Source organism: Salvia splendens, chromosome 16 (genome assembly GCF_004379255.2).
Source record: "Salvia splendens isolate huo1 chromosome 16, SspV2, whole genome shotgun sequence".
Classification (NCBI taxonomy): Eukaryota; Viridiplantae; Streptophyta; class Magnoliopsida; order Lamiales; family Lamiaceae; genus Salvia; species Salvia splendens.
The window spans coordinates 12,011,998-12,036,325 of NC_056047.1; the positions used below are offsets into that span (position 1 = coordinate 12,011,998).

Genomic DNA, 24,328 nt, shown 5'->3' on the forward strand with positions numbered 1-24,328 from the left:
GTAAGAGCATACACCCTAGATCCGGCTCTGGTTAAGGGGAAGATTGTTGTCTGCGCGCTCGAAGAAATTTCTTGATTCGCGAAACGAAAAGGCTGCTAATGTGAAACAAGCTGGTGGTATGAGGATAATACTGGTTGATCCACTAGCTGCAGGCATAACATTTCAGTTTGAAATCCCAGGCACAATAATCAGCATTAAAGAAGCAGGAAAGTTTGAAGAATACATGGTTTCGAACCATAAGTTCGAGCTTCGTGCATCTAAACATCATACATCAGTGGCTAGAATATCCCAGACAGTGACAGTTCAGCTGACTAAACCAGCGCCCGAGATGGCAATGTTCTCGTCTGCAAGGCCTAATGTCATCAATCAAAGTATGTGTTTGCAAGTAGTTTTCAGAAACAAGCAAGTGAAGAAGTGATAAAAACTCACATCCTTCACCTTTTTTATTTTCAGCCGGATAAAACAGCGCCAGGCGTGAACGTCGTGGAAGCATCGTCTCCATTGGCTACTGCTAACACGGCTAGAAGATCAATCGACTACAACATAATCTCGGGCACTTCAACGTCCCGCCCCCATGTCTCTGCTCTTGCTGCTATCGTCAAATCCGTCCATCCTTCAAGGAGCCCTGCAGCGATCAAGTCTGCGATAATGACACCAGGCAACGTTTAAACTAAGCCTACGACTCGCTTCATGTTCTAACTCTGTCCACTTTGCTGTTATTTTGAAATAGCAACGGCTCACGACAATGTTAGGAGCTCGATTAGAAGACATCCAAATGGCACTCAAGCCTCACCTTTTGACTATGGATCCGAGCATGTCAATCCGGCTGTAGCGGTCGACCCCGGATTGTTTGGGATTTTGACAGCAGCGATGTCATTGATTTCCTGTGCAGCACCGGTGCAAGCCCTGGTCAGCTGAAGAACCTCACCGGTGAGACCACATACTGCAGGAACACCAAAACATCCACATATGACTTCAATTGGAGTCTAGTAGGACCTGAAAGGGAATATATCAGTGCGTAGAACGGTTGCATATTATGGGGAAGGGGCGGCTGTTTACAAGGCAGAAGTAGACTCTCCCGGTGGTGCATACGTTTCAGTCACTCCGAATGAACTCAGCTTCAAACAGACGGGGAAAAAATGTCTAAATTTCAGGCATGTCGTCAGGAGTCCAATCAGTCTCAACATCTGTGTCTAGGAAGTGTGTGAGTTAGGCAACACATTCAAACATTGAAATGTAACCAAGTTTGTAACAGAAAATAGTGTGCCATTCATATCTCTATGTTATTCAGCATAGAAATACAGAGTCAAGAGAGCATAGATAGATCAAAATCTAATCATGCTTCACCAATATCCTAAATTAAAAAATGCTTGTAATATGTAAGAGAATTACCAGTAAATCCACACAACTAACCAAAGCATTCTCCCACTTCCCTAGTCGAATCAAACACGTTCTTGACAGCACAAAACTGCAGCTTCACCTGCCAAAGATCCAAAAAAAAAGGACTCCCTGAGATTTCATCAAACTGCAAACTTTTTCGACCTTTCATAGCCCAAGTCACAGTGTTCTACGATCTCTTCATCCAAATTTCCACCGTCGCTGCTGCTGCCGTCGTGATATGAGAGGGTTTCAATTTATTCCCATAGTCATGATGAAACTAGCGTGAATGAATATGGCATGGAACAAAACATGGGAAGATTTCATAAATATATACCTTTGATTGGTAGGAAGAAGTAAAATCTCGGATTTTTCCCCTAAATGTGTGATATCATGAAATTACGATGTAGAATCGAAACGTGAGAGATTTCAAAATTGAGATGAGTATACCTTTGTTGGATGGAATCAATTGAAGAAAACACTGGTGAGTGTATAAATAAATGAATTTGGGTTGAAGTTGAAAGAAGGGATACGGAGATATAGCATAATTGTAGTAGTAGTACTCATGTATTTTGATATTTTCCAACCCTGACATGTATCTCCAACACTTACTCGCTATTCGCTTGTTCCATTTTGATGTGACTGAAATTGGATATGCTGAAGCCTGAAGTAAATGATTTGAACCCTGAAATTGGACAGTGGCGACATTCCATTTTTACATTTGAAGGAGTAATTCATCCCAATTCTTTTATTTAGTTGATAGCCACTTTTTTTCATAAAAATAATTCATTTTACTAGCCCAATTCTTTTATTTAGTTGATAGCCACAAATATCACCAACCGAAAATCTATGAATTATTTATATCTCCTTCAACTCCACAACGCAGCCAGTTTTCATCCCCTACTGAAATTTGAGAGAGGAAAATTGAGTAAAGAGAGAGACCGTGTGATGATTTTAGTTCTTCCTTCCAACCAAAGGTATAGTCCTCTACATTCTGAAACCTCTTTGTGTTGTCTATTTCCATGGCATATTCCCACAAATTCAATAGTTCACTCATGGATTTAGTAGAACACGGCTAAAATCTTTTAAGTAACACATCAATACTCAAAGCTTCAATCTTTGTTCCGAAAAAGTATGTTTTAAAACCAAATCAACTCCAAATTCTTTGAAAACAAACTCGAAACCGAATGAATTTTTGAATTGGGGAGGGAAGCGGCGGCTCGGTTCGAGGCTGCGGCGGCTGGAGCTTCCGCAGCGACGACGGCGATGCGAAGGAGAGGGTATAAAATTTACAGATTGTGCATTTAATGACAAAGCTAATGATTTTTTACACATTGACCTTATCATAAAATAATTGACTGCAATTTATATTAATTACAAGTTCCAACATGATTTTAAAACAATTTCAATGCAGTCTATTTTATTGCAACTTTGTAATGCAATAAAATTAATATTAAAATTAATGATTATCGCAATTTTTAAAATTGTAGTAGAAAATGAGGGGAAAATGTAGTTGGGACAAAAATAGCAAAATGAAAAAAAAATTGATGGACGAAGTGCATATAATTTTGCCATTTATTGTTGGATTAATTTAGAAATAATGCCATTGCTTATTAAAAGGCATTCAGAAAAGAATGTCAAAATTAAAAGATCTATAAATACCAAAAATATAGAGAGTAGTGTATATGGAATATCGTTAATGGTGAGAATTTAAATGTTCAATCATATGTGACACTCAATCAAATTAATTTTATATTAAGTGAATGCAAGAAAAAAGAGACGGTTACAAGATTATGGAGCATTAAAGAACAAGGGGTACGACTGTACCTATAATGATGAATAGGCTAGTGGTAAAATGCTCTTATATTCTTGTTTGCATGTATTAACTGTTTAACTTTTATTACATATTATTGAATTTAAGCATTTACTATTATTAATAATATCTATCTAATGTACAATTAAACATATAGTATAATTTATTAGTTGATTTTTTCATTTGTTTTTTACACAATAAATAAAAGCATGTATAGTTGAATCTAATCTTTATTATTTATAGTTTTCAATTATGTTCATAGTTGAAATTATATAAATTATATGATGCGTTTTGATGTGTATTTTTCGAGCTTTTATATCAATGAACTAATAACACACAAGTAAATCAAATAGCTCTAAAATTACAACCTTTCTGCAAGAGTACAGATGTAGTTGTAGTAAAAGAGTGTCGAACCACATGGAGACGTATGATTATTTAACAAGGTTTGACAATATTCATAAACAATTTAAAAACTAAAGTACGAAAATAGAGATACTCAAGAGAAAAAGAACAATTGCTCCTAACAACATTTGGATGAATCACTATTGTATTGATTCTATATTCAAGTTCATAAGCTATTGAGAACGAAGTATCAATTTTACACTCTAAAAGTACTGAATATACTTAAAGAATTATAGTACTAGTGCTAGCTGAACACATAGCCAAAAGTACCTACTCATTAGACTATCATTCCCGCGGAAGCGCAGTAAATACTAGACTAATTTCTCAAAGCCAACAAAAATTATGGTTAGCTGAACACTTAACACATAACACCTTCTCATCAAACTAAACTCCCACAAAAGCGTAGTAAGTATTAATTCAACTTTTGAAGACTTTTTTACTTCAATATTCACTTATGCATTTTCCTATGAACAAGGTAAAATTCATAAGTTTTTCATCTATGTTATCATCCAATTTCCAAGTTAAAGAGACATTAGAAAGAGGCGAAAAATATACTACATTAGATGCATCAAAACATAGCATATATAAAATATGAACCATAAACAAAAATCAAAGCTAATGATTAAATATAAAATTTCTACAATCAAATCATCCTACTAGTGTTAGGAGCAATGAAGACAAACTAGCCACACATGCTAAAGAAGAAAAATCGTAGACTAATGGTGTTCCCCGATAGCCGGCGGTAGTCCGTCTCCGAGATGATGAAGATTGGATGTCGGATCCTCCTCCCTTCTTCCTCTTCTTCTCCCTTCTTTTCTCTCCAATTTCGTCCAAAACCGTCACACCCAGAATGCTACCCGTTTCGACCTCCTCTTTTCCTTTTTGAGCAAAACTACCGAGAAACTGCCAATTTGCAGTTAGGAATTCCTACGCCCGACCGGGCGAAATACTTCTGGACTTTCAATGCATTACGAATTTTACCCGACCGGGTGTTTTGAAGCTTAAAATCACCCGACCGGGTGTTTTGAAGCTTAAAATCACCCGACCGGGTGTTGTTTCTGGAGGAGAATTTCACCCGACCGGGTGTTTTGTTGCTTAAAATCACCCGGGCGGGTGGTAAGCTCTGGAGTCTCCACGCCTTCGAGAATCAGCCCGGACAGTGTTGCGATGTATGCCCGGGCGGGTAAGTAGCTTTGCTGCGTGAAATGGCAGATAATGGTTCTGTTCGGAGCATTGGACGTGCATTTTCGGCGGGTCTCCGGCGAAATTCTATCCTCCACGCTGGACTCCTCCATTCTGGACTCCTCCACGCTGCTGCACACCAAGTGTTTGATGGAATGTTTAAGTGAGCTACAACCAGCTTTTTACATCCAAAACTTCGATGAAAACACGATTTGATGAGTTATAATTTACATAGAAAATGTGTAGTTTAAGGGGAAAAATATAGAAAATATGTTTCGCATCACATTTACATTTATTTTAAATATTAAAAACTATTATAAAAATAAAGGCATCCTCCTCAATTAGAAAAGAACCTCTATTTAAATAGTAGTAAAAATCTTTCAAATAATAACACTTAAAAATCATCTATTTTTATATACAATGAATTGACTTGCTAAAAAAGTTGAGATAACGATAATTATATATATATATATATATATATATATATATATATATATATATATATATATATATAGGTGAGCATTAATCTCCTATTCATCTATTAGATCCTATTTTCTTCTTAATATTATCCGTTAGATCTAATGCATTAACGGATCAGATTGATTCTACAAATCTATATCCGTGTTGCATTATAGATGGTGGTATATGCATTACAGGGGTAATGTAGACATTTGACGGAAACATGAACCGCCATATTTTGGTATATGCGAATTTTACGGGATTTGAAAACATCCGCCTCTTCTTCTTTCTTCATTCATTACGCACACAACCAAAACCACTCCATCCACTCCCTCCACTACCGCAAACCCTAGTTTTCACTCCCTGCCGCAGCGTTCGAAGAAATAGCAGCAGTGCACCAAAATTTCTACGGCAACAAGCTACCGGCGTTAACAGCTGCTCCTAAACAACGACTCCTATCGACAATGTATGTTTCAAAAGTTTCGCGCGCGCCGATTATTTAATTTTTAAGTTTATTGCTGAGTTGTATTTGGTATATGTTCGATTTTTGCGATTGAAACCATACGGATTTTGTAGATGTTTCTGGAAATTGTCGATTTTGTGTTCAGTGTGTTGTCGATTATGTCCATTAATGACGATTTGGTTGATTATTCAGTTATATCTATGTTTTTTGTCGATTTGGATGAAGGAATTTAACTGATTTCGTCAGTGTGTATGTGTGCATTATGTAGGCAAGACTGTGCAGTATGTACAATGATGTATGCATTATGTTGTTTAAAACATAATTAGTGTTTGTATTGGGCTGTAGACTCAGATTATTACAGATGATTCAGTTTGATGAATAGATTGATAAGGCTGTAATGTGATTTTATCATGATCATTATTTGCTTTGTCTTATGCATTATGGAACAAGTTTTATGCATTACTTGTTCTGACTGGTGCATTATTTGTTGTGGTATATGTATTAATCCTCATTACTCTCAGTTCATGTTGTCTTTTGAATATGCAGTGCATTATGTAGCTGTATACTAGCATAATTTGCAGTATATCATGCATTTTAGGGCCATGTGTAGGGTATTGTTTGTTTTAGATACAAAACTCAAAAAACAATTTTATGTGCATTATTTAAACTGGACTGGGCATTAGGTACAATGATGTATGCATTATGTTCAGTATATTAAGCATTATTCATGGTATTATTTGTGGTTATTGGAAGATACGTATGTGCATTATTTGGTTTAGGTAGTGCATTATGTAGCTGTTAATTGTCATTATCTGAGTATATTATGCATTGTTAGAGGTATTGTGTGTATGGGTTAATCTACGCAGTGAAGATTACATATGTGCATTATTTGGTTTAGACATTGCATTATGTAGTATGTAATTGTCATTATGTGCAGTATATTATGCATTATGAGAGATATTGTGTATATGTGTTAATCAACTCAGTGAAGATTACATATGTGCATTATTTGGTTTAGACAGTGCATTATGTAGTATCTAATTGTCATTATGTGCAGTATATTATGCATTATAAGAGATATTGTGTATATGGGTTAATCAACACAGTGAAAATTACATATGGGCATTATTTGGTTTAGGCAGTGCATTATGTAGTATCTAATTGTCATTATGTGCAGTACATTATGCATTATGAGAGATTTTGTGTATATGGGTTAATCACCTCAGTGAAGGTTACATATGGACATTATTTGGTTTAGGCAGTGCATTATGTATTATCTAATTGTCATTATGTGCAGTACATTATGCATTATGAGAGATATAGTGTATATGGGTTAATCAACTCAGTGAAGGTTACATATATGCATTATTTGGTTTAGGCAGTGCATTATGTAGCAGGTTATTGTCATTATTTGGAGTATATTAGGCATTATGAGATGTATTTTGTATATGGGTTAATCAACTCAGTGAAGGTTACATATGGACATTATTTGGTTTAGGCAGTGCATTATGTATTATCTAATTGTCATTATGTGCAGTACATTATGCATTATGAGAGATATAGTGTATATGAGTTAATCAACTCAGTGAAGGTTACATATATGCATTATTTGGTTTAGGCAGTGCATTATGTAGCAGGTTATTGTCATTATTTGGAGTATATTAGGCATTATGAGATGTATTTTGTATATGGGTTAATCAACTCAGTGAAGATTCGAAGTGCGCTTATCATGTTGTATTCTGTTTTAATGATAATTTTCTGATGTTTTATGTTGTTTGTTCCATATCAGAGAAGCGGCTAAGACTCGACATCGACGAAGCGATCGACAATGTAATTCTGGTAGCACTTGCGAAAAGATTCAGGGATAGATTGGCCGAGGTGGCCCAAGTACAGCTGGAGATCAGGGTGAGCCGAAGAGCCGTAGAGGAAGAAAGGGCCCTCGTCTCTTACATAATATGTACATTATGTAAATCAGTCAAAATGAGTGCATATCCGCGATTATAACTAAACACTAGTTTTATAAATCAAACTAATGGTCTTTGTTAACGTTGTTATTAATGTGTACATACTAGACCCTAGCCCTTGGGCTTGTTAAACCCTTAGGGAAAACAAGAAACGTGCGCCAAACATCTAAACACTGCCCAACTTAAATTAAACGGGGCAGGATAAATGTGAATTACATATCACAAAACATGCATTACAGAAACTAAACTACGCATTATACTCCACAAAAAATGTACATTACGTACATCTGTTTTAAAAATGTCTACGCGCTATGAATGTGCAACCCCAGACGAATTATTGCAGCTCGTGTATTTGGACAACGTTATGTAGACTTAGAACGTACTACACCCTAGCCCCTAGGCTTGTTAAACCCGTTGGGAAAACAAGAAACGTGAACCAAACATAGAAACACGACACAACTTAAATTAAACGGATCAAGATAAATGTTCATTACATATCACAAATAATGCATTACAGAAACTAAAATGCGCATTATACTATATAATATGTACATTATGTATATCAGTAAAAAAACCTACGCGCTATGAATGTGCGACCCCAGATGAATTACTGCAGCTCGTGTATTTGGACAACGTTATTTAGACTTAGAACGTACTACACCCTAGCCCCTAGGCTTGTTAAACCCCTAGGGAAAATAAGAAACGTGAACCAAACATCGAAACACGGCACAACTAAATTAAACGGATCAGGATAAATGTTCATTACATATCACAAATAATGCATTACAGAAACTAAACTGCGCAGTATACTATATAATATGTACATTATGTATATCAGTAAAAAAAAACCTACACGCTATGAATGTGCGACCCCAGATGAAATACTGCAGCTCGTGTATTTCGACAACGTTATTTAGACTTAGAACGTACTACTCCCTAGCCCCTAGGCTTGTTAAACCCTTATGAAAAATAAGAAACGTGCGTCAAACATCGAAACACGGCACAACTTAAATTAAACGGGTCAGGATAAATGTTCATTACATATCACAAATAATGCATTACAGAAACTAAAATGCGCATTATACTATATAATATGTACATTATGTGTATCAGTAAAAAAAACCAACGCGCTATGAATGTGCAACCCCAGATGAATTACTGCAACTCGTGTATTTGGACAACGTTTTTTAGACTTAGAACATACTACACCCTAGCCCCTAGGCTTGTTAAACCCTTAGGAAAAACAAAAAAACTTGAGCCAAACATCGAAACATGGCATAACTTAAATTAAACGGGTCAGGATAAATGTTCATTACATATCACAAATAATGCATTACAGAAACTAAACTACGCATTATACTATACAATATGTACATTATGTGTATCAGTAAAAAAAATATGTACATTATGTAAATCAGGTATGTTTACAGATTAATATATGTAATTGGGGGCGGGTCCGTCGCGGCGCTGGTAGCGATGCTCTCCCTGTCCGACCCCGAGAAGCGGCGGCAGATGCAGACGGAGAAGGTGGGCGGCGGCGACAAGGAGGTGGTGAGGGAGTATTTTAACAACGTCGGGTTCCAGCGGTGGCGGAGGATTTACGGAGACGGCGACGACGTGAACAAGGTGCAGAGGGATATCAGGCTCAGCCACTCCCTGACTGTGGAAAAAGTGCAGAGATGGAGTAGTACGTGAATCACTTCTGGAGCGTGTGACATTAACAAATAACCACCAAGATCTTCAAATGAGGAAATCATGGAAGTTTCAATAACCACCAATTTAGAAATTGCCTATTTTGTCCTTTTCAGATTTTAATTGAATTAATTTAATGATTAAAGCCAATAATTTAGGTCATCGGATGGAGGAAATAAACGGCTGAGATCAAGAAGGAAATAGGAGAAAATATGGAAAAAGGAAATGAATACAACCCATGTATATATAAATGATACGCCGGGCGATTGAATTTGAGCGACAGATGAGCGCTTCCATTCCACGTCTGAAGATTTCTTTTCTATCTATGAATTTCTCTCTCATCAACCTCTCTCCCTACGTGAACACTGCTCTCCAATCTCCATTTCTTTTTACAAAACGAAGCTCCAGATCTCGTTCTTTTCTTCATCTTCACTCTAATATTATTTTCACATATAGAACTTGGAAATTGCAACATCGTTTTTTTCACTGTGAAATATGAATTCCCAGCACATGTATTCCTTTCCTTCAATAATGTATCTATTCCTTCCCCGGCTTCTCGATATTTGCTACCTCAATTTAATAATTTCATTGAAAATTTTAATCATCTCAACTAATTTCAACACGGAGTATAACTTTATTTTAGATCTCTTTCATGTAGTTATTCGACCACCCATTTTTCACTCTCCAATAATGTTTTAATTTTCTTCATCATTGTGCAAATTTTAAGCTTTTCTACTTTAACCCTTTAGTACCCTTCTTCCATCTCCCCACAATCTGATCCTTTTTTGTTTTGACGACAGACTTCTACCTCTTTCCTTTCTCTTAAAAAACCGTTAACATCATAGTTTCTATGTTCATAGATTCGGATATTTGGGGATAAGTCTAGTGGTCGGCGGTAGAATTCCAAATTTGGGAGAGTTGGAATTGTGGAAGCATCGTTGAGTCTTGTGAAGAAATAAGAGTAGTGGTTGGTGATGATGTTGTGTTTAGGGAAGGAAAATTTCTAAGTAGTTTATGACCTTTTAGAAAGAATGATGAATTGTGGTTTAAGAATTGATAAGAAAGGTTGGAATTCCGCAAGAATGAAGAGCAATTTTTGCAGCTCATTTAGGGGAAGTTAAATTCAACGAAACTTTGTCTATTTGCTTTTTTTTGAGATAAAATTTCAATTGAAATAGTAGCCTGAACTTCGAAAATTGGTGAGCTTTGTTAGATACCTATCTTCTCTACTTGACTTGTATGCAAAAATTATTGAAAATGTAGTCAAATCAATGGAAGGATAAAATTAGGTAGAGTTCAATTTTATAAAAGAATAGTGGAGAGAGATTATTTGATGAGTTTATTTCTCAATTGGAAAAAACGGAACGAAGTGGAGCGGCTATCCACAATGGCGCCTAGCGCACCGCCTAGCCGAGTGCCTGCGCTAGGCGGTCGCTAGGCGAACCATTACAGCTTCCGAAAACCGCCGAGCGGTTTTTCGGAATTAAAAATCGCCTAGCGCTAGGCGGTCAACGGGCGCTGGGCGATCCGCTCGGCGCCATTGCAGCGTCGGGATCGCCCAGCGGTTTTTTTGTTTTTTTTTTAATTTTCGAGACACTATATATACGCGATTTGCACTTCATTTTCATTCGCACCACTTGTATTAACGAGTACTCTCTCTATCTTAATTTCTATTATTAATGTAATTTTTTAAAATGTACTTTTTTAATGTAATTTTTATTATTAATGTACTTTTTTAAAATTTTAGTACTTTTTTAATTTATTGTACTTTTTTTAAAAATTAAAATAGTATTATTAATGTTTCCCGTATATGTCTCGTAAATTAAATTCCGTATATTGTGTTATTAGTGATGTGGCTATTGATGTGGCTGGGCTATTTATGATATGGCTAGGCTATGGCTGGGCTATTTCTGATGTGGCAGGAGGATTTTTAGTATTGATGATGTGGCAGGAGGAGTTTGTGGCTGGGCTATGGCTGGGCTATTGCTGGGCTATCACCACTGTGGATACCCTTAATATTGATAATACACGCAAAAGAAGTAAAGATTTGTCTGACGTGGAATGGCGCTCATCTACCTCTCAAATTAGTTGCCTAGCATAACATTTCTCACATATATATATATACATATATACATATATATATATATATAGGGGAGCGTTATTCTCCTTTTCACATCTTAGATCCTTTTTCCTTCTTAATATTACGCGTTAGATCTAAGGCATCAACGGATCAGATTGATTCTATAAAACTGGTTCCGTGTTGCATTATAGAAGGTGGTTGTATGCATTACAGGGTTATTATTGACATTTGACGGAAAAGTAACTGCCACATTTTGGTATCTGCGAATAATGCACCACATGGTCACGAGTAATGCATATAATTGACTATATAATGCACAATATGTGAACTGCAATGCATACGAATAAGATGTACCATGTTATGATGTTTGGACACACGTTTCTTGTTTCCCCTAAGGGTTTATAAGCTTAGGAGCTAGGGTATACTACGTAGACACGTATGTAATCTTCACATGGTAACGAGTAATGGATATAATTGACTATATAATGCACAATTTGTGAACTGCAATGCATACGAACAAGATGTGCTGTGTTATGATGTTTGACACACGTTTCTTGTTTTCCCTAAGGGTTTAATAAGCTTAGGGGCTAGGGTATAGTGCGTACGCATTAATAACAAATTATAAAACGATACGAATAATTCACCAAATTGTCACGAGTAATGGATGTTATTAACTATATAATGCACAATATGTGAACTGCAATGCATACGAATAAGATGTACCATGTTATGATGTTTGACACACGTTTCTTGTTTCCCCTAAGGGTTTAATAAGCTTAGGGGCTAGGGTATAGTACGTAGACATTACTAACACAAGGTTGTTATTGGAATATACGTATGTGCATTATTTGGTTTAGGTAGTGCATTATGTAGCTGTTAATTGTCATTATCTCAGTATATTATGCATTATTAGAGGTATTGTGTATATGGGTTAATCAACGGATTGAAGATTACATACGTGCATTTAGTAATGTCTACGTACTATACCCTAGCCCCTAAGCTTATTAAACCCTTAGGGGAAACAAGAAACGTGTGTCAAACATCATAACATGGTACATCTTATTTGTATGCATTGCAGTTCACATATTGTGCATTATATAGTTAATAACATCCATTACTCGTGACAATTTGGTGAATTATTCGTATCGTTTTATAATTTGTTATTAATGCGTACGTACTATACCCTAGCCCATAAGCTTATTAAACCCTTAGGGGAAACAAGAAACGTGTGTCAAACATCATAACACAGCACATCTTGTTCGTATGCATTGCAGTTCACAAATTGTGCATTATATAGTCAATTATATCCATTACTTGTTACCATGTGAAGATTACATACGTGTCTACGTACTATACCCTAGCCCATAAGCTTATTAAACCCTTAGGGGAAACAAGAAACGTGTGTCCAAACATCATAACATGGTACATCTTATTCGTATGCATTGCAGTTCACATATTGTGCATTATATAGGTAATTATATGCATTACTCGTGACCATGTGGTGCGTTATTCGTAGCGGTTTCCAGCCATTATTAGATTACTATTGTACCCTCATAATGCACAAAATAGGACAAATAATGCAACACGGGATTAATTACCCAATGTTGATCTTGACCGTCCATTTCTCTAATCTAATGGCTGATATTAAGAAGGAAAAATGAGGAAATATAGGAAAAGGAAATGAATACATCCCTATATATATATATATATATAGAGTCGTGATCGTATGATAACCCCTAAATATCGTAATAACCCTATAACTAAATCTGGACCACACATATTTCTAATCATGCGGTTGAGATTCAAACTTAGATTTACTTCATAAAAAAAAGGCGGAGGGGTAAATATGTCATTTCCCTCATTTAATTTCTGAATTTCACCAAATATCACGTAAAATGATAAAATGATATATGTTAGGTTTATTGCATAGAATGATAGTTTTGCCGGATAGAATGATACTCTGAGTTGATAAAATGATACTTTTGACTGACTGATAAAATGATAAAATGATAGGTCTATTGCATAGAATGATAGTTTTGCCGGATAGAATGATACTCTGAGTTGATAAAATGATAATCTGAATGATAAAATGATACTCTGAATTTCGCCAAATATCACGTAAAATGATAAAATGATAAAATGATAGGTTTATTGCATAGAATGATAATTTTGCCGGATAGAATGATACTCTGAATTGATAAAATGATACTCTGAATTGATAAAATGATACTCTGAATTTCACCAAATATCACGTAAAATGATAAAATGATAAAATGATAGGTTTATTGCATAGAATGATAGTTTTGCCGGATAGAATGATACTCTGAGTTGATAAAATGATACTCTGAATGATAAAATGATACTCTGAATTTCGCCAAATATCACGTAAAATGATAAAATGATAGGTTTATTGCATAGAATGATAGTTTTGCCGGATAGAATGATACTCTGAGTTGATAAAATGATACTTTTGACTGAGTGATAAAATGATAAAATGATATATGTTAGGTTTATTGCATAGAATGATAGGTTTGCCGGATAGAATGATACTTTCAGCCGATAGAATGATAGTTTTGCCGGATAGAATGATACTTTCAGCCGATAGAATGATAGTTTTGCCGGATATTATGATACTTTCAGCCGATAGAATGATAGGTATTTTTTGTGTATAAAATGACATTTTTGTTTAATAAAATGATACTTTTACATGATAAAATGATAATCTAAGCGGATAAAATGACAGTAACCTTATAAAAATGATACTCTAAGTTGATAAAATGATACGTTTACTGCTTTGTAAGTTTGTATATCATGTATTGTGCCGATTATATTAGGTTTATTGCATAGAATGATAGTTTTGTCGGATAGAATGATACTCTGAGTTGATAAAATGATACTTTTGACTGACTGATAAAATGATAAAATGATATATGTTAGGTTTATTGCATAGAATGATAGGTTTGCCTGATAGAATGATACTCTGAGTTGATAAAATTATACTTTTGGCTTATAATGATAGTTTCGTCATTTTTTAGGTCGAAGTATCATTTTATCGGCTGCGAAATTAAATGAGCGAAATGACAGTTTTACCCCTCCGCCTTTTTTTTATGAAGTAAATCTAAGTTTGAATCTCAACCGCGTGATTTTAAAAATGTGCGGTCCAGATTTAGTTATAGGGTTATTACGATATTTATGGGTTATCAATATAACGCACCCCTATATATATATATATATATATATATATATATATATATATATATATATATAGGGTCATGATCTATGTCAAACACCTCTTAACCATATAACTAGAGAACAAATAATAGCCACAAGATCAAAAAAATCAAGGGCTAGTATTAATTTTTGAATTTAATGAGATATTAGTTCCCTCAATCACAAATTTACTCCACAATAATAAGGCGGGGGTATAATGGTCATTGCACGTCCAAAATTAGATTACATCATTGGCATTTGAAAAAGAAACCGCATTCTTCTCTTCTCCTCCTCTTCCTTCTTCTGCAAAATAGTTCTCAGCTCTCCTACCGCCGATTCGTCCGATTGAAGAGGAATTCGATTGGAAATTATCAATATTTTCGCGATTCAAGTGACTCTCTTTCCCCGACGAAGGAATCTGCATCGGTGTCTCCAATCATCACTCTTCCAGCGGCCAACAACACCGCCACCGTCAACAAGGCGGCGGCGGCGCTCCGGAAGGAGCTCATCGCGGTGATCAAGGAGAAGAAGGAGGCGATGGCCAAGGGCGGGCCGCTCTACGACATCTTGTCGCACATGATCGTGGCATCTGACCCCGAGCGGGAACACACAGATCTATGATATAATTTAGCCTGCATTTCCCAATTTATCTTCTGTTTTTCTTAGTTTTGATTTCCTTTAATTAGGGAATTAACATTAGGTGATAAGCTATCGTTGCAATTTTTATGATGGGATGTAGTGTAGTATTTGAATTTTGTGAGATTTTAGCTATGCATTTCAGATGTAGCCCCTTTCTGTTTCTTCTTGCTCTGATCTAATTATAATATCAATGTTGAATTGTCCCAAAAATAATCATGCTAAGAGTGAAGAGTGAAGTAAAATCATGCTAAGAGTGATGTGTTTTGTAAACAAGAGTGAAGTAAAATCAGAACAAGAGTGATGTGTTTTGTGAACAAGAGTGAAGTAAAATCAGAACAAGAGTGAAGTGAAATCAGAACAAGAGTGATGTGTTTTGTGAACAAGAGTGAAGTGAAATCAGAACAAGAGTGATGTGTTTTGTGAACAAGAGTGAAGTAAAATCAGAACAAGAGTGATGTTTTGTAAACAAGAGTGAAATAAAATCACAATAAAAGTGATGTGTTTTGTGAACAAGAGTGAAGTAAAATCATAATAAGAGTGATGTGTTTTGTGAACAAGAGTGAAGTAAAATCAGAACAAGAGTGATGTGTTTTGTGAACAAGAGTGAAGTAAAATCAGAACAAGAGTGATGTTTTGTAAACAAGAGTGAAGTAAAATCAGAACAAGAGTGATGTGTTTTGTGAACAAGAGTGAAGTAAAATCAGAACAAGAGTGAAGTGAAATCAGAACAAGAGTGATGTGTTTTGTGAACAAGAGTGAAGTGAAATCAGAACAAGAGTGAAGTAAAATCAGAACAAGAGTGAAGTGAAATCAGAACAAGAGTGATGTGTTTTGTGAACAAGAGTGAAGTGAAATCAGAACAAGAGTGATGTGTTTTGTGAACAAGAGTGAAGTGAAATCAGAACAAGAGTGATGTGTTTTGTGAACAAGAGTGAAGTAAAATCAGAACAAGAGTGATGTTTTGTAAACAAGAGTGTAGTAAAATCACAAGATACATCAGTAACATTAAACGTAGACGGAAACTAACTATATCGAAGACGAATCTTAGAGCCTACAGCCACCGCGCCCCGCTCTTGTTCCGAAACTCCGCTTCTCTTCTACGGCAGCTCATCGTTGCGTCTCCTTACCCGCCGACGCTGATTCCGGTGAGTCCGACGTAGAGGTAGGTTTTGATTTGGGGTTTTTTCAGCATTGGCGCGACGATTGAATCCGCCAACAGCCCCTCCGCCCCGATCGCCTTTGCCAGCTCCCCCACCGCCGCCAGTATCCTCTCCGGCGCCACCCCCAGCTCAGAATTACGATTTGGAAGAAGAAAGGATCGCAGATTTGGAAGATTTCGCGTAATTTGATCGCATGTTTTAATTCAGAAAGTAATTTCCAAAAATACCCTCAACATATTTTATTTTATTAAAATTAATAATATTTGTTCCATTAAGATGTGTGGCTGAGATTTGTTCTCTAGTTATACCCTTAAAAATAGTTATATCTTGATCACTACCCTATATATATATATATATATATATATATAGGGTTGCGTTAAAGATAGAACTATTCTTAAGTGTAGAACCTAGAACTCTACATATTTTATTCATTGGATGAGGAAAAAATGACGGTCAAGATTAAAAATCATACATATTAGACTATGTTTTCACGACATTCCGGACTCAACATGTGAAAAAACTCACATGTTGATGGAAGAATGAATGAAACGAAGAAGAGTCCATGCATGCTTTATTTTTTCACTTATCTGCATTCACCCATTAATAATAGTTTTGGTTGTAATGGGAAGTTGTTGTGCAAATCAACACCATTGGATTAAAAGATCTAACGACCTCCGTTTGGCATTTGTTCTACGTTTAAGAATGGTTCTACGTTTAAGAATTGTCACGACCACATCTCCCTAGTCAAAGAAAGTGTAGCTTTACCGCGACTAAAACATACTGAAACTGTCTCAACTCATCATAAGATGCTTAAATCAAAAGAAACATTGTCTGAAGTGTGTTGAGGGTACAAATCATGCTGAATCAGAGTAGTTATGAGAAATTGTCTTTGTTAAATGAATGTTCTGAATTTGCGCAACGGAAGAGTACCAAGACAGATGTAGTATGTATGAAGACACACTACACCCGCTACCTTCCTACTTATTTGGTCTTCTGTCCCAACACCTCCTCTGCCTCGATCGATCAATCTGCACATTAAGGAAAACAATATGCAGGGCTGAGTATTTTATATACTCAGTGGCTTATGCCGAAAACTGTTTTCTTTTAGTCGTCAGCCAAACTGAGTGAACGCGGGGTTTTTCTGAAAATAAGTCCCGGTCACTAAAATCTGTTATTTCTTTCTGAAATAGACTGCAGTCTTTTAACTTTCTGATGATATACCATATCAAGCTGTGTGAATCGGGAATGTGGCCACATTCCACGATCACTGGGCCGGCCAACCTGGCGCTAGCTCACGACCCACGGACCGGCCAACCTAGCGCTAGCTCACGGTCCCTATGTGTACACTAGTCCGAGTAGGATTTACTGACCTACTGGGACCCGAATTCGATTTAACATGAATGACAATCATAAAACAAAATATGGCATGACAACTCATTCAAATATTCACACTTATTCTCATAGAGTTCTGTAAATAAAAAGGAAAGAAGCCCACACCTCAATTGCTTAACTCTTGCAAAATAGGTGCTTCCCTGTTCTGAGATTATGCGTCGAGCGACGACGTTCCTTTACAAAAATTCGTATATTTGAATTAGGCTTAAAAATTTACTGATTTTGCATGAATGCATGCCTAAGCGTGCTCCTTTATTATTTTATTTCCTTTCTTCTAAAATTAGGAAATCTTAATTCTTAATTAAATCTGCGATTTAATTTATTCGGAAACTGGCCGAAAACTATTTCCCGCATTAATTTAAATATCTTAAAATACTTTCCGGGCTAAGAGTTCGCTTAATTATTTATTGGCTTTTATTTTATCACGGCGAACATTCTTTTCATTTTCTTCCGTAGCTTAGGAATTTAATACCATAAATTCTTGGAATTAACTAAAGATTTCAACAAAAGAATCCGGGTCCAAGTAATTAAATTCTCGGGCTCGGTTGGAACTAATTATTCTGGCCCAGCCTTAACTTTCGGCCCGCTCATTTAATCTCGGCCCAAAATGCATTTTCCTTATCTTCTTTTCTATTAAACAATCAAGCCCAAACTAAAACTAAAGAGGAGGCCCATTTCCAATTAATTAATTAGAAGCCCAATAAGAGGAATAGTGGAAATGGCCCAAGGAGAGGTACTCCTTTCCATCCGTCGGCCCCCACCCCCTTCCCCTTTCTCATTTCATTCTCAATTCTAATCCCTAATCTCCTTCTTCTTCTTCCCCCAAAATTCTCCAAAAGAAATCCTTAATTCACAAACAAGGAAGAAGAAGCTGGAAACGGGAACCCTAGTTCTCTCCGCCATCGACGAATTCATGGAGCCGCCGCTCTCATCGCGTCTCCCGGAGGTGTCCGCCGTCGCCTACTCCAGGCTGCTGTCTCCGTCGCGAAGTAGCCACAACACGAACCGGAGCTCGCGCTTGCTCCTCTCCACCGCCGACTTCGCCGAAAGGGGGAAACACTCGCCGGAGGGCGTTCGGTGGAGGGAGCAAGCGCGAGCTCCGGTTCGTGTTGTGGCTACTTCGCGACGGAGACAGCAGCCTGGAGTAGGCGACGGCGGACACCTCCGGGAGACGCGATGAGAGCGGCGGCTCCATGAATTCGTCGATGGCGGAGAGAACTAGGGTTCCCGTTTCCAGCTTCTTCTTCCTTGTTTGTGAATTAAGGATTTCTTTTGGAGAATTTTGGGGGAAGAAGAAGAAGGAGATTAGGGATTAGAATTGAGAATGAAATGAGAAAGGGGAAGGGGGTGGGGGCCGACGGATGGAAAGGAGTACCTCTCCTTGGGCCATTTCCACTATTCCTCTTATTGGGCTTCTAATTAATTAATTGGAAATGGGCCTCCTCTTTAGTTTTAGTTTGGGCTTGATTGTTTAATAGAAAAGAAGATAAGGAAAATGCATTTTGGGCCGAGATTAAATGAGCGGGCCGAAAGTTAAGGCTGGGCCAGAATAATTAGTTCCAACCGAGCCCGAGAATTTAATTACTTGGACCCGGATTCTTTTGTTGAAATCTTTAGTTAATTCCAAGAATTTATGGTATTAAATTCCTAAGCTACGGAAGAAAATGAAAAGAATGTTCGCCGTGATAAAATAAAAGCCAATAAATAATTAAGCGAACTCTTAGCCCGGAAAGTATTTTAAGATATTTAAATTAATGCGGGAAATAGTTTTCGGCCAGTTTCCGAATAAATTAAATCGCAGATTTAATTAAGAATTAAGATTTCCTAATTTTAGAAGAAAGGAAATAAAATAATAAAGGAGCACGCTTAGGCATGCATTCATGCAAAATCAGTAAATTTTTAAGCCTAATTCAAATATACGAATTTTTGTAAAGGAACGTCGTCGCTCGACGCATAATCTCAGAACAGGGAAGCACCTATTTTGCAAGAGTTAAGCAATTGAGGTGTGGGCTTCTTTCCTTTTTATTTACAGAACTCTATGAGAATAAGTGTGAATATTTGAATGAGTTGTCATGCCATATTTTGTTTTATGATTGCCATTCATGTTAAATCGAATTCGGGTCCCAGTAGGTCAGTAAATCCTACTCGGACTAGTGTACACATAGGGACCGTGAGCTAGCGCTAGGTTGGCCGGTCCGTGGGTCGTGAGCTAGCGCCAGGTTGGCCGGCCCAGTGATCGTGGAATGTGGCCACATTCCCGATTCACACAGCTTGATATGGTATATCATCAGAAAGTTAAAAGACTGCAGTCTATTTCAGAAAGAAATAACAGATTTTAGTGACCGGGACTTATTTTCAGAAAAACCCCGCGTTCACTCAGTTTGGCTGACGACTAAAAGAAAACAGTTTTCGGCATAAGCCACTGAGTATATAAAATACTCAGCCCTGCATATTGTTTTCCTTAATGTGCAGATTGATCGATCGAGGCAGAAGAGGTGTTGGGACAGAAGACCAAATAAGTAGGAAGGTAGCGGGTGTAGTGTGTCTTCATACATACTACATCTGTCTTGGTACTCTTCCGTTGCGCAAATTCAGAACATTCATTTAACAAAGACAATTTCTCATAACTACTCTGATTCAGCATGATTTGTACCCTCAACACACTTCAGACAATGTTTCTTTTGATTTAAGCATCTTATGATGAGTTGAGACAGTTTCAGTATGTTTTAGTCGCGGTAAAGCTACACTTTCTTTGACTAGGGAGATGTGGTCGTGACAAGAATGGTTCTATCTTGATCACAATCCTATATATATAGTCCAAGTTTCTTTTTAATCATATCCATTGGATGCTTGAATTGGATGGTTGTGATGATCTGCATTATTAGTCGGTGTGCATTATTTAACTGAAAATCTGCATTATTACACTATAATGGTGCATTATTAGTCGGTGTGCATTATTCAACTAAAAATCTGCATTATTAAATGACACGTGGCATCAATCTAACCGTCGGATGACAAAATCGTGGGGCTGAGATTAAAAAGAACAATAGAACAAAAGATATAAAAAGAAAATGAATACATCCCTATATATATATATCCATGCTGATTTAGTTATATATCGCACCCCCAATCTCAAGTGTCTGGATCTGTCACTGCTTGGGTGACAATTACTTGCTAATAGAATAATTATAACTATTAATTTATCATGTTATATTCTCATTTGGAATTCCATATATGAGAAATAGTCCATGAATGGCATTTTGACCCTGAGCAATTTCTATGGTTAATGTTAACATTTGGTTCGACATAACTTTTAATGTATAATTGATACAGTAAGAAATAGATGTAAAGAAAATGTAATTAAAGTATTATTAGTGGATAATGAATCTCACTACATTAGAGAAAAAAATGTTTATAAAATTAGAATATTTATATTTTTGGTCAATAAAGGTAAATTATCAAAAACATAAATTTAAATTAATTAATTTTGGTCAATCACAGAACTTTAGGGAAATTAATATTTTCTTAATCTTCTCATTGATTTGGATTAGAGGAAACTATCTAACCGAAAGGGAAATACATCAACTTAATCCCACAACTTAATTTAAGATGGATAACCATATGATAATTAGTCATAGTCATCCATTCTTATTAAAATAATCTTATTAATTCTATATTGATAATAATATAATAATAAATCGATTTAAAATTTGTAACATCAAAGTCTTGGATGAGCTAAATTTAGCAAGTAAACTTTTTTTTGCCTATATAATGAAGATTTGGATGAGCTAAATTTAGCAAGTAAACTTTTTTTTTGCCTATATAATGAAATCAATGGGGTGAATTATTTAATCATCTTACCCCTCTCTCATTTTCAACATGTTGATGATTTACTTAGTTGTTTTTGTGATACCAATCAATTTGCAGTCATTTGCTGCTCAAGGCTGCTGGTTCCGAAAAACTGATAATAGGGTTCGTGTTATAAATCTTCTCCCGGAAAAGTCCAAACCTTTGACATTGCACTGTGCATCCGGCGATGACAATTTAGGGTTTCATAAACTCACTGTAGGTGAAAATTATTCGTGGAAGTTCTGCCCTAATATTGGAGGCACTACTTTATTCTTTTGTCATTTTTGGTGGAGTCCGAAGCAAGTAGCTTTTGTTGTTTACAAAGGTCGAAGCTACAATCTTACTAGATCCTTAAATGTATTTGTGGTGAAAAGCGATGGTATATATTTGGCACACGATGACCCTGGGTCATCTTTGAAGAAATATGTTTCATGGTAGCTTTAATTAAATTGTATTTCGATTATCATCTACATTTTTAGTACTTGATAATTTGAATACAGACTAAGGAGAATTTGTTTGCAGCATTTCTAGTTATTAATTTGTATTCCAATTTATCGTTCATGCACGTTTGAACACTCCAATATTTATTTTATCTGATGCAAATCTAAAATGGTGTATGGAATTCAAAATGTAAAAAAATATAAAAGAAATTAAGAAGGCTGCAAAAAATGAATTCTTAGAATAATGCAAGAGCAAATTTCGTTAAGACCAATAACATTGTTTTCCCATGCAAGTGTTTGCCAAGACTCTACAAAAGAGCTTAGATTCACAATTCAAAAAGAGCTTATATTCTCCATCACAAAACTCTTGAAAAAGAGGAATAAATATGATTAAGAGTCTGATAAGAGCATCATAGACCTGTTATTATCTCAAACTTCCGTTGCCTAAAAGGTATAGTCAGAAGTTGCCCGCAAATTTCTGCCCAAATTACCAAAAACAAAGAGAATCATAAGCTATCCTTAGTTATGGTGCTTAGGGTCTGAAAGAACTTTGAATGAGATAATAATTTGTTTTACTTCTCAATACATAATGGCATGCATAGGATTCCGATCTTTATCTTTAGTATTATAAAAGGCGAATTATGAAGCTATTTCTAAAAATACAACGATAAGCCTTTATATTATTAAAAAAAATACGATATACTATTAAATAGCTCTTAATGTATGATCGTTACAATTATTAATTCTGAAAAATGCTACTTAGTATAGCTCGTCAGGAATGACAAAAGGTTTTATTCTGAATGTTACTACTTAATTGTGAAATTAATATATTCTACTAATATGCATTGATAATTTGATATGCAATTACACTAATAGAAACGACAACGCCAACAATCTACAAAATTTACTTCATGCCTAGTATTTGGCAGAATGTCAAACATGCATTCAATGACAAAGTTAATGATTTTTTACGCATTGATCTTATCATAAAATAATTGACTGCAATTTATATTAATTATAAGTTCCAACATGATTTTAAAACAATTTCAATGCAGTCTTTTTTATTGCAATTTGTAATGCAATAAAATTTAATATTAAAATACATGATTATTGCGATTTTTAATGTATATTGGGAATTTTTAATAACTTGACACAAAATGTTGTAGAAAATGAGGGGAAAAGGTAGTTGGGAGGTAAGTTCTATTAGTTTTATAGTGAAATTGAATGACATTCTTTTATTTTATCATTTATGGGTCTCATCATCCCGTACACAATTTCAACTACTTTTCTCCATTTCTCTTACTTTATCAATTACACATTAAAACATGTGCCAATTCAAGTGGTCTATTTCTATAAAACAGATGAAGTATAAAATATTAATATCTATATTAGATTCTAAATTACCAATGCAATAAAATGAAAAATATCATTGCATAAGAGTATAAAATATACTACTACTATTTACTCCACTAAAAAAATACTAACATAAAGAAAGCCCAACTACTTATTAATTCTTTAGCCCAAAGATGAGCCCAAGGTTCTTATTCCCTTTCCTCATTGAAATCGGTCCAACTAATTAAATAAGTTGTGGCCCAAGAAATCAGTCCAAAAGAATTTAAAAGTGGAGCCATACTTTTCATGATTTACAAATCAAATTCTAACGAAGAAAGGAGGCCTCTCACTTCACGGTCTCACTCTCATATCTTTATCTTTAATAATATAAAAGGCGAATTATGAAGCTATTTTTAAATATACAACGATAAGCCTTTATATATTATTAAAAGAAAACGCTATACTATTAAATAGCTCATAATGTATGATCGGCAGAAAAATGTTACTCCCTCCATCCCCAAAGAATACGTAATTTAGGTTCGGCACGAATTTAGATACAAAATTGATAAAGTAAGAGAAATGTAGAGAGAAAAAATAATTAAAGTATTGTTAGTGAAAAATGAGTCTCACCTCATTAAAGATTTTATTGTTGTGAATTTAATCCTAATATGCATTGATAATTTGATATGCAATTACACTAAAAGAAACGACAATGCCAACAATCTACAAAATTTACTTCATGCCTAATATTTGGCAGAATGTCAAACATGCATTCAATGACAAAGTTAATGATTTTTTACGCATTGATCTTATCATAAAATAATTGACTGCAATTTATATTAATTATAAGTTCCAACATGATTTTAAAACAATT

General features: G+C 35.6%; 2 long non-coding RNA genes across 20 annotated transcripts; one reads left to right on the forward strand and one right to left on the reverse strand.

Moving 5' to 3' along the window:
* Positions 1–4: 4 nt before the first annotated feature.
* On the reverse strand, positions 5–2,098 carry LOC121770718. Of its 19 annotated transcripts, none has more exons than XR_006043839.1 (7): positions 1,828–1,983; positions 1,715–1,754; positions 1,393–1,602; positions 794–1,193; positions 439–640; positions 224–344; positions 5–146 (listed from the first exon to the last, which is right to left on the reverse strand). It is a non-coding gene; the product is annotated as an uncharacterized LOC121770718 (long non-coding RNA). The 19 variants fall into 19 exon arrangements; XR_006043835.1 differs by having other exon boundaries at positions 1,393–1,605; XR_006043836.1 differs by lacking the exons at positions 1,715–1,754; positions 1,828–1,983 and adding an exon at positions 1,990–2,098 and having other exon boundaries at positions 1,393–1,657.
* Positions 2,099–2,244: 146 nt separating this feature from the next.
* LOC121770721 lies at positions 2,245–7,742 on the forward strand. Its single transcript, XR_006043843.1, has 3 exons — positions 2,245–2,354; positions 5,431–5,699; positions 7,486–7,742. It is a non-coding gene; the product is annotated as an uncharacterized LOC121770721 (long non-coding RNA).
* Positions 7,743–24,328: the final 16,586 nt, after the last annotated feature.